Source organism: Bufo bufo, chromosome 9 (genome assembly GCF_905171765.1).
Source record: "Bufo bufo chromosome 9, aBufBuf1.1, whole genome shotgun sequence".
Taxonomy (NCBI): domain Eukaryota; kingdom Metazoa; phylum Chordata; class Amphibia; order Anura; family Bufonidae; genus Bufo; species Bufo bufo.
The window spans coordinates 33,423,527-33,435,571 of NC_053397.1; the positions used below are offsets into that span (position 1 = coordinate 33,423,527).

The 12,045-nt window shown below is 46.2% G+C and overlaps 1 protein-coding gene across 1 annotated transcript in view; it reads left to right on the forward strand.

Moving 5' to 3' along the window:
* Positions 1-12,045, forward strand: part of CFAP20DC (CFAP20 domain containing) — a 334,505-nt gene that overhangs the window by 281,089 nt on the left and 41,371 nt on the right. The window lies entirely within an intron of this gene.

Consider the following 12,045-nt stretch of genomic DNA (forward strand, 5'->3'; position numbering starts at 1 on the left):
ATTTCGCCGTGCCGTCGGACCGCCGCTCCGTCCTCATTGACTATAATGGGGGGCGGGGGCGGAGCTTCGGCGCAGCACGGCAGTTCGCGGTGAGAGGCCGCCGGACTAAAAAGTCGGATATGCAGTACTTTTAGTCCGGTGGCCTATCGCTGCGCACTGCCTTGCTGCGCCGGAGCTCCGCCCTTGTCCCCATTATAGTCAGTGGGGATGGAACGGCGGTCTGGCGGCACGGCGAAATAGCGGCAGGACGGATCCGACAGGGTGAACAGCCTGTCGGATCCGTCCTGCCACTAGTGTGAAAATAGCCTAACAGCTTGAAAATAGACTGATGTTTTAACCCCTGTACCTCAGAAACGACTGAGGATTTCTAATAAAGAGCAATTGAGAAAAACAATTTTTAGCTGTTACTAGTGTAGGTAGGGACAGAGAAGGACAGTAAGCCCTAAGGTTAGAACTCAGCCTGCTTTCACTACCTACTTGCAGTACAATCCCTAGATCGCAACTGGTCAACGGTCCCTACACTATTTAAGTGCAGAGACGGACTAACAAACAAAGACAGACAAACACAATACCAGAGTTGTACGTAAATGGGTCAGAAGCAGACAAGCAATACAGTAGCAAACGAGAGACAGAGAGTTGTCAGAAAATAAGCCAAGATCAAAACCAGACAGACAGCACAGTACAAAATGAGAGACAGAGAGTGGTCAGAAGACAAGCCGGCGTCAGAGGAACAAGCAATCCAATAAGCACAGGAACAAGGAACCAGGAACACATCTAGTGAGTCAGAGACTATCACTGGCAACGGTGTATGGCCAGGAAGGGGTTCAAATAGAGCGCCGAGTCCCAGGTTCTGATAGGTCCATGACTTGGCGCTCTATTAGTCAGAAACACTAGCACACAGTAATAAAGCAGCTGAGCAGTCAGCCCACTGCTAATCTCCTCCAGTACACGACCACTGCGGAAAGAAACAGAGCATTGCATCCTTTTGTTAAGGATGCTGTCAGGTCACCATAGGTAGTGGTTCTCCTGAGGCTGAGGCTCGCGCCACTGGAGCCTGGACAGGTAAGTTTCTTACATTAGCCCAAAATTTGTAAAATACAATCATAAAAAATTGCCCCAAAGGTGTCCAAAGCCTTATCAATTCAGTATTCTTTTTTTTATTGCTCCAATGCATCTGAAATGGATGGATGCTATCATCCAAGTGGTAAATTATGCTTATTTTGTTGTTTTACTCCATTGGCCCTCTTTGCCCCATTTTCGCTCGAAACTGGACTACCCCTTTAACTTTGCTAATAGCATTAATTAAAAGCCTCTAACTGTTATGTGTGTATATAAGCTCCAATGCGTCCCCAGGTGCCTCCATGGCTATAGACTACAGACAAACTCTGGTTGGTTCGACACTCCTATCATATTCTGTTCCATTTGCCTCTTGTTTATTACTAACAATATACATTAGCAAGCAGTACTATATGTACAGTATGTTAGCAAATATGGCAATTTTGACATGACCATCCATGCTTGGCCACCCTTGCTGTGAAAATGGACAGTGACCATTACTGAATGCTGAACACAAGTATGTACTTAGCTTAAAGTGGTTGCCTAGTTTAGAAAACCCTTCTGCCATGTTCCTTGATGGCACGTTGAGTTAACAGAGGTGGGTCCCCAGTCAGGGCACCCAATTTATCCCCAATTGAAACACCAATGACAATGTTTCATCTTCCATAACTTGGTTCTACAAAGAAGAAAACAGGCACTCCCAATGTGCTTCCTCAGCCAATACCTGCTCAATATGGGAGCGGTCAGGCCAGGACCTCCATCTGTCGCCTTGAATTTAGGGGATTAGCAATGTTGCCAGTTTAAAAGTTGAAGAAAATATCTGCAGTCAGGTTCACTTCTATTTTAGCTATACACAACTTTGAGGAACTTGATTTCCGTTTCTCGTCATGTTTCTATATAAGGATAAGGTCTGATGACCAAATTACCCATTAAGATACCTCTGCAATGACCCCCAGTCTTCTCCTATCTCATAAATTATTCCTTTGTTCCACAGACTGCAGAACGCCTGACACAGGCTGTGACCCTGATTTATAATAGATTAAAGGAAATCAATTTATTTTTGTGTTTAATATTTAGTTTACCTACAATGTTAAATGTCACATTTTCTTCAAAGGAGGCTTCAAAAACACGTCCGTCCTGCCCCGCTTCATTAGGTGAGCTGCCCGGGGGTGGTTGTGGAACGTGAAGTATATTTAATGAACGGGCAACATTTAGAATGCAGAACAAGCTATTTCTTAGATGGAAATGGACTGCTGGGTCTATGTCCTCATCTATGGGAAGCAAAAATGCTTCCTTTATCACAGCATGTGCCCCATCGGTCCTTCATGTTCCCTGACAACTTCCATGACATCAATAAAGCAAACACAGTCAAACCTCTATGACAGTGATGGTGAACCTTTTAGAGGCCGAGTGCCCAAACTGCAACCCGAAACCCACTTATTTATCGCAAAGTGCGAACACGGCAATTTAACCTGAATACTGCAGTCCAATATAGTATATCTTCCAGGTACTTTACCATTTAGTCTACATTCAGTGCTCTGCCTGCGCTGTTATTAGTGCACCCTTCGCTGATTAGTGGCAGGAAGAGTCTAAGGCATATTGGTACGCCATAGACTTTTTCCAGGGTGCGGGTGCCCAGAGAGGGAGATCTAAGTGCCGCCGCTAGCACCCGTGCCATAGGTTCGCCACCACTGCTCTATGAGACGACCACGTGATCTTCTTGGAGGGTGGACTTCTCAAGCATGGTGAAAGTGAAAATCTGTCATAGGAATTCGGGTCTTCTCAAAGAGGTGGTCTTTGTGAGAGGTTTAACTTTATCAACAAGTGTACGTTGTGCAGAAATGCTGCAGAAAATCTCACCCGCACGTTGCAGAGAGTGTCCACAGCAGAATCCATGCCTAACTTTTCTCTTGCAGTATAAGGCTTATTGCACACAAACTCGTGTGCTCCCCATGGCCGTGTTGCGGACCGCATTTGCGGATCCGCAATACACGGGCACTGTTCCGTGTGTATTCCGCATGTATTCCATGTGTATTCATTTAAGTGAATGGGTCCGCAATCCGCTGCGGCTGCCCCAGCAGTGGGTGTTCGTGCGTTGCGGCCCGCAAGAGGCCTAACTGTTGCAATGTATCTGCACTGAAAAACCACTGCAAAATCCACACAATTTGAGGCAGTTTTTGTCACAGCGGATTTTGGCCAGGTCCAGTACGTGTGGCCGCACCACAATGGTTTCGAAGAATTGCTCATGTCTACCAGTGAAAATAGTCGTAATTACAGAACAGATATGACTTTTCATTTAGACAGCAGCAAAAAAAAAAATTCACGCAAACATACCTTGATATGGGTCCTAAATTAACCCCTTGTTGGCAGACGCCATACATTTTCAGAGCTAGATGCGGCGAAAGGGGTTATCCCATGAAAAATGTAAAAAATGAAAATAATACATAATCTAGTGCATGACAACCTCACAGCTAGAACCAGCCCTGCACCTCACATGGATCCAGAGATCTCCCCATTCATTGCTCCAATTGTTCTGCTAGATTTATGTCAAGCTGTCAGCTTAGCGCAGTGATAACTAACCTCCGGCACGCCAGCTGTGGTGAAACTACAACTCCCAGCATGTTCCATTCATTTCTATGGAGTCCTGAGAACAGCCAAGCAAGTGTACATATTGGGAGTTGTAGTTTTACCACAGCTGGAGTGCCGGAGGTTAGCCATCACAGGCTTAGGGGATGTGTCCTTTCTTCTGCAGATGATGGCAGTGAAAGGATGGAACTGAGCATGTGCTTCTGTCTCAGTGAGCGGGACAGAGAAATTAGATAAAGAGGAAACAGCAGGTGGCGCCATACAGATAGATTTAATTGAATAACTATACAACATTTTTAATTACATGCAGTTACAAAAGTATTCAGATCCAGGTGCTGGCTTGAAAACTGTAGAATATTTGTTGTGGTTCCCAGCTTTTTGACAGTTTTTGGCTCTACTCCCTGTCGGACTTGTGAAGGGAAGGACACTTTTCTGCCCCTCACTGTCCATTGCTACATTTGTCTCGCTCCTGTCCCTGCTTGTAAACTTCTGGCATGGACCGGGATCGCATGTACCGATGTAGCCAAGGACTGGCCGCAGCGGTGATATTTGCCCCCAAGCGGTACATAACTGGATCATGTTCTGTTGTTTCTGGTGTCTTCTCATGTGGAAGAGGAAACTTTGGCCTTGGGGGGGAGCAGGGGGTGTAAAGGTTGGGGGGGGGGGGAGTTTACTCTTCCACATAAGAAGACACCAGTATAAATGGCGCATGGTTAAGAAGGAGGGAAGCCTGTTACAGATTTTGGATTGGGGCCCAGGACCATTACATTATGCCACTGCTTGACAATAAGCTGTTCCCCTGCTGTTGCGATCAACTGCAATCTGTTGGGGAGTCCGACAGCAAGTGTTTAATTTCCCTACAGCACTCCTACAGGCGAAATGAAGCATTACACACAAGTATTATTTAATTAATAGACTGTCTGCATAATGGGTTGACATGTTGGCTTCTCCAAAGCCAGCGGCACTCTTTGTAGGCTCAATCAACTGTAGTTGATAGATGAGGGTCTTGAACAGGAGACCTCATCTAGGATATTATACCAGACTTCTTACTTCCAGGGTCCCATCCTGTCATGAACCCCTTCACCAGGTTGTGTATATATTATTCTGTGCCTTCACTTACACATGTACTAAAAGCCGCTGTCTTGGATTTAGAGATATTTATGGTCTACAAATTTTGATTACTATAATGTCCAGGGCATTATAAACGTCCACAGGATATCAGAATAGCTTCTCTGAGCGCAGTCCTCTAGTCTTCGCTTCTGCACGTGCTCATTATAAATATGCCATTCTCTTTACATCTCATTTTCCTGATTTATGGTTAATAGCATTGATATGTCAGCTCTTAATAAAGCAATGGAAATAACATTGCTCTCTTGTGTTGCTGTTCAGCACTATCGACTAGAGTAGAGCAGCTGCATATCATAACTTGCACCATTGCTATTGCCATAAAGTTTAATTAATGCAGGATCCATAGATACGGAGGGAAATTGCTTGGTTATTTTACCATATAAGACGGTTGTTTTAAGGCAGAAGGAAAAAGAACAAGGTAGTCCAAAGTGGAAGAAAGAAAAAGTGATAAAACAGATGGAAAATTGACAAAAGAAGGGATCTGCCATGTACTTATTTGCATTGACCACTAGATGTCAGCACAAGAAACACTCAAGGGTGATATAGTAAGACTGTCATGAAGAATGTCATTTTACAGCCTGTTGTGAAGAATAAATACTATAGAATCAGGGAGATCATAGATTAGTTTAGTTAGTGTCTGTTCTTTACTGCCCGCACACTGCAGACCCTTTCTGCCATAGATTTCATAGCAAATCCACGACACATCCAGATTCTGATGTGGATTTTGGAAGTGTGAAATCCATTGTGAAAATCCGCCAGAGATTTGACCAGTTGCAAAAATGAACATCTGTGGAATGCCATCAATTTTTTTTACAGGGAAATCACTATGAACCCTATATAATCCAAGCAGTTACACACTGTTTATTTTATTTTGAACTGTCCCTATAACAGTGACCTTCACGGTGCCTCACCCCTTTAACAGTGTCTCCCACAGCACCCCGTCCTCTTACAGTGATCTCCACAGTGCCCCGCCTCTTAACATTGACGTCCACAGCACCCCGTCCCCTTAACAGTGACCTCCACAGCACCCCACCCCCTTAACAGTGACCTCCACAGCACCCCGTCCCCTTAACAGTGATCTCTACAGCACCTCAACCCCTTAAGAGTGACCTCCACAGCGCCCTGCCCCCTTACAGTGACCCCCTCATGGTCCTACCCCCTTAACAGTGACCTCCACAGCGCCCCACCCTTTAACAGTGACCTCCACAGCACCCCAACCCCTTAAGAGTGACCTCCACAGCGCCCTGCCCCCTTACAGTGACCTCCTCATGGTCTTACCCCCTTAACAGTGACCTCCACGGCGCCCCACCCCTTAACAGTGACCTTCACAGCGCCCTGCTCCCTAAGGCCTCATGCACGCGGCCCTTGCCTGGCCGTGGCCATATTGCAGCCCGCAAACAGTGGGTCCACAATATGCGGCCATCGGCCGTGTGCTCCCCGCATCACGGATGTGGACCCATTCACTTGAATGGGTCCGCAATCCGGAGCTGGGGTGCGGAACGGAGGCACAGAACCCCACAGAAGCACTACGGAGTGCTTCTGTGGTGTTTCTGTCCGTGCCTCCGCACCACAAAAAAATAGAACATGTTCTATTTTTTTGCAGTGCGGACAGATCACGGAATGGGTCTCGATCCTTCCCGGCCGCCGCACAAACATTGCCCGTGCATTGGGGACCGCAAATTGCCGGGTGCATGAGGCCTTAGCAGTGTCCTCCACAGCACCCTGCCCCCTTAACAGTGTCATCCACATGGCCCCTCTCCTCTTAACAGTGACCTCCACAGCACTCTGTCCCCTTAACAGTGACTTATAACAGTGGAAAGAAAAATGGCTGAGTTGTAATGGAAACCTGGTGTACAACTGTGTGTATGTCAAGACTGAAGGACCTGCAAGCTTCTATTGGCTAATAAGGGTCATGTGACTGTGTGTATTTCAGTTAGGATAGGAGTGAAGGACCTGCAAGCTCCTATTGGCTAATACATTTTTTGAGAATATCTCAAGAACAGTACATCCTAGACAGCTGAGAAACCTCCCCAGACACCCCATGTGCCAAATTTTGTGTCCAACGGTTCAGACGATTAAATGCCAATAGGGGACAGATAGACAGACATTGATTTTTATTTTATATACACTGCTCAAAAAAATAAAGGGAACACTTAAACAACACAATGTAACTCCAAGTCAATCACACTTCTGTGAAATAAAACTGTCCACTTAGGAAGCAACACTGAGTGACAATCAATTTCACATGCTGTTGTGCAAATGGGATAGACAACAGGTGGAAATTATAGGCAATTAGCAAGACACCCCCAATAAAGGAGTGGTTCTGCAGGTGGTGACCACAGACCACTTCTCAGTTCCCATGCTTCCTGGCTGATGTTTTGGTCACTTTTGAATGCTGGCGGTGCTTTCACTCTAGTGGTAGCATGAGACGGAGTCTACAACCCACACAAGTGGCTCAGGTAGTGCAGCTTATCCAGGATGGTACATCAATGCGAGCTGTGGCAAGAAGGTTTGCTGTGTCTGTCAGCGTAGTGTCCAGAGCATGGAGGCGCTACCAGGAGACAGGCCAGTACATCAGGAGACGTGGACGAGGCCGTAGGAGGGCAACAACCCAGCAGCAGGACCGCTACCTCCTCCTTTGTGCAAGGAGGAACAGGAGGAGCACTGCCAGAGCCCTGCAAAATGACCTCCAGCAGGCCACAAATGTGCATGTGTCTGCTCAAACGGTCAGAAACAGACTCCACGAGGGTGATATGAGGGCCCGACATCCACAGGTGGGGGTTGTGCTTACAGCCCAACACCGTGCAGGACGTTTGGCATTTGCCAGAGAACACCAAGATTGGCAAATTCGCCACTGGCGCCCTGTGCTCTTCACAGATGAAAGCAGGTTCACACTGAGCACATGTGACAGACGTGACAGAGTCTGGAGACGCCGTGGAGAACGTTCTGCTGCCTGCAACATCCTCCAGCAGGTTTGGCATTGGGTCAGTAATGGTGTGGGGTGGCATTGCTTTGGAGGGCCGCACAGCCCTCCATGTGCTCGCCAGAGGTAGCCTGACTGCCATTAGGTACCGAGATGAGATCCTCAGACCCCTTGTGAGACCATATGCTGGTGCGGTTGGCCCTGGGTTCCTCCTAATGCAAGACAATGCTAGACCTCATGTGGCTGGAGTGTGTCAGCAGTTCCTGCAAGACGAAGGCATTGATGCTATGGACTGGCCCGCCCGTTTCCCAGACCTGAATCCAATTGAGCACATCTGGGACATCATGTCTCGCTCTATCCACCAACGTCACGTTGCACCACAGACTGTCCAGGAGTTGGCAGATGCTTTAGTCCAGGTCTGGGAGGAGATCCCTCAGGAGACCGTCCGCCACCTCATCAGGAGCATGCACAGGCGGGAGGTCATACAGGCAAGTAGAGGCCACACACACTACTGAGCCTCATTTTGACTTCTTTTAAGGAAATTACATCAAAGTTGGATCAGCCTGTAGTGTGTTTTTCCACTTTAATTTTGAGGGTGACTCCAAATCCAGACCTCTATGGGTTGAAAAATTTGATTTCCATATTTTTATTTTTGTGTGATTTTGTTGTCAGCACATTCAACTATGTAAAGAACAAAATATTTCAGAAGAATATTTAATTAATTCAGATCTAGGATGTGTTATTTTTGTGTTTATTTTTTTGAGCAGTGTATATATATATATATATATATATATATGTTAGGAAGGCTCAGCCGGTTAGGTGTCGAGACGGGCACGCCTGCCCGGGTCCAACTTTTAGCCACGACCACAAATATATATATATTTATTTAGTAGTATTATATATAAGTTCCTTGATCCAGTGGTTCGGGGTGTTGCTAGAGTCTCAAAAGATCCGGGGCCCAAGCCCCAATGAATATGACCAGTTCTCTAAGTCTGCCCCCCTTCCCCCCTCACACCGCATTTTGCTGTACTTGCTATACAGCAGCACATACCTGTCACATCCAGTGCCTCCAGGTGAAGTCTACTCCGATGTAGATCTTCTCTGTCATCATCTTCTCCATTAGGTTCATATAACTTTTCTCACCCGCGCCTTGTCTCTGCAGAGTGTAACACACAGACATCTTAGCTTCCGCACATTTTATCATCATCCCCCATCCTGGAGTCCCCACAGTGTTATTCTGCTGCTCGCTGTGCTTCCCAATACCCCCAAATACTATCCTAAAGAAATTTGAGTGCCCCCCTAGTAATAGTCCTCCTCCTCCAAGTCCCACCAATAGTAATTCCTTTCTAGACTGCCCCCATTAGTAATACTGCCCCCTACAGTGCCCCAACAGTGATAATGCTCCCCAAGAAGAGCCCTCTAGTATTAATAATACCCTCACAGAGCCCCCAGTAGAAATAAGGCCCCGTATTTTCCCCTAGTGGTAATAATGCTCTCTACAGACCCCTCAGTAGCAATAAGGCCCCCCATAGTGCTCTTAGTAGAAATAAGGCAGATCTATAAGTCCCTCCTATAGAGCCCCCAGTAGTAATAAGAACGCCTAATGTGCCCTGGATTTATAATACCCCTACAGTGCCCCCAGTATTTATACTGCCGCCACTGTTATAATGGTCACCCTGAAGTGCCCCCAGTATTTATAATGCCCCCTGTAATTTTTTTCCTCTGTCCACCATACAGGCCCATGTAAATAACATCACACCATCTCTCCTGCCCCCTCCAAAATACAGTCCTATGTAAATAACATCACTCCCATCCCTTCAGCCCCTCCAACATACAGTCCCATGTAAATAACACTATTTCCCTCTCTCTTCCATAGAGTCCCATGTAAATAACATCACCTCCTCCCCAGCCGCCTCCAACATGCAATCTCATGTAAACATCACCCCCTCAACATTCAGTCCCATATAAATAACATCCTTCCCCCCTCCAGCCACCTTCAACATGCAGTCCCATGTAAATAACATTACCCCCTTAACATTCAGCCCCATGTAAATAACATCACTCCCTCCCACAGCCGCCATCAAAACACAGTCCCATGTAAATAACATCCCTCCCTTCAGCCTTAACATACAGTCCCAGTTAAATAACCACAACTCCCAGCATTCCTCTGCCCCTCCCTTCACTTACCTCTCCTCATGTAGCAGATCTCAGCACAGCTTCTTCCCCCAGGTCTTCTCCTCTTCACTGCCATCCTCTCCTGCACTGGTCACATGATGGTGACATCATCGCAGGTCCTTCTCAACCACTGCCTGTTCTACTGGTCACATGATCTGTGATGTCACCACAGGTCCTTCAGATCTTCAAGTGCATTAGATTCAATAGTATTGCTGTCCTGAGGATGGCAATACAGTTGTATCTAGCAGGCAGGACATTCGGGGCCTGGGACAAAACATCAGGGGCCCAGGCCCCGAATGTTTTAACCTAGCAACGCCCCTGCTGTGTGTTATTCTTCTTCTAGTCATATCACACTCTGATAGTCGCTTGCTCTCAGCAGTCTAATGATATCATCCATATTTGTGCTCTTCTGCGGTCAGATTATTTGGAGCTCTGACCCTGCTAATCTCCAGGCTTTTCACAGTAAACAGTGTTTTGCGTACAGTGAACGGCTTCATTTATTCCCTGCACAATTGCTGCGTGGAAAATAAACTGCAGATTATGAGATTGTATTCACTTCTTTTGTTGAAGGAAACCGTCACCGCAAATCCATTAAAAGCAGTGCTCGTGTATCAAAAAATAAATAAAAAAAACTTACTTTAGGTGTGAATTCATTCAGATTACAGCGTGTAACATGGGGTACCTCAGACCTAACCCCTCCAGAGACCATTCTGTAGATGACTGATATGGTAATGGAGAAGAGGAGAACTGAACTGCAGGAAGAAATACATAGACACACACAGAGCAGCCGCTGGCCTTAGTAAGTATTTAAAGGGCATCTGTCAGCAGTTTTGTCCCTATGACACTGGCTGACCTGTTACATGTGCGCTCGGCAGCTGAAGGCATCTGTGTTGGTCCCATGTTCATATGTGTCCGCATGGCTGAGAAAAGTAATGTTTTAATATATGCAAATGAGCCTTTAGGAGCAACGGGGGCGTTGCCGTTACACCTCCTTAGAGATGGAGTATGGCGAGGGGAAACACCGGTGAAAAATTAAATATAGTGATCATGTAATGGTCAAATATAGTGTTGTTCCTCACGTACACACACCTGACATGGCGGTCTTAGTAATTTCTTGCATTCCCCACATAATAACAATTGTGAAGCATCTTTTCATATAACTCTCTATGTTGTGCCATTCCTCTGTTATCCCAAATAGAATTTTTGGAATGAATTGCCAGCAGTTTGCTATGAAGGTCCAGCTGGGTGTCACCAGTTGGGGGGGGGGGGGTGTCCCTGCACAGTCTGACACTCTGACAACTGATTGGACAGTATAGCCTATGCAAGCACCTTTCTGACAATTTATTCAGAACTTCTAGTAGGAGTACTAGAGGAATGGCACAATGAAGAGTGTTTTTTACCATATTTTTCAATTTTTTCAGTGTTCTCACCAGTTTACAAAAATGAAAAAAAAAATTTATGGTACCAACTGTGAGGGACGTGACCTGTCAGATTTACTATTATTTCTGCTAAGAATGTGTACATAGGCTGCTGTCAGATTGGCCTGTATTATTTAATACATTTTCTGCATTGCGCAGTGTGTCGCACCAATGTCGCGCAACATTTATTGTAATGATAGTCTATGGTGTCGCACTGTAACATGCTGCAACATGCTCCTCCATCGCAGTTTGATTTTTGCGTGACTGTCGCAGTCGCACCATGTCGCAGTGCAACACCATAGACTATCATTACAATAAATGTCGTGCGACACATGTCGCAGTGTAGTTGTTCCCTTTTTGTCATGCGACTTCTTGTCGCCATGTAGCCCTAGCCTTATACTCAGACTGGCGTATGTAACGTGAGTCTGAGTTTATCTGACCCCATTTTCCTATAGGAATACACATGCACTGTGGAAGTGGAGATCTGTGCACATGGAGCTTTGCAAGTGGCCCCATAAGTTCTATGTCATATGGACAGGGTGAACCTACCACTCTCCACTATGCTTTTAAGCTTCTCACTTTTACCCTGGCATCCCCTGCTGGTTTCCAAGTGATTGATAAAGTTAATAATCTGCAGCTGTTTGGTATTTTTTTCCCCCGTACCTTTCATCCGCCCAACCTGTGGCTGAGCGTTCAAAGAACCTAATGAACGCTCTCTGTTATTGTCTGCTGTACCGTGATTGCAGGTGAGCTTCCAGA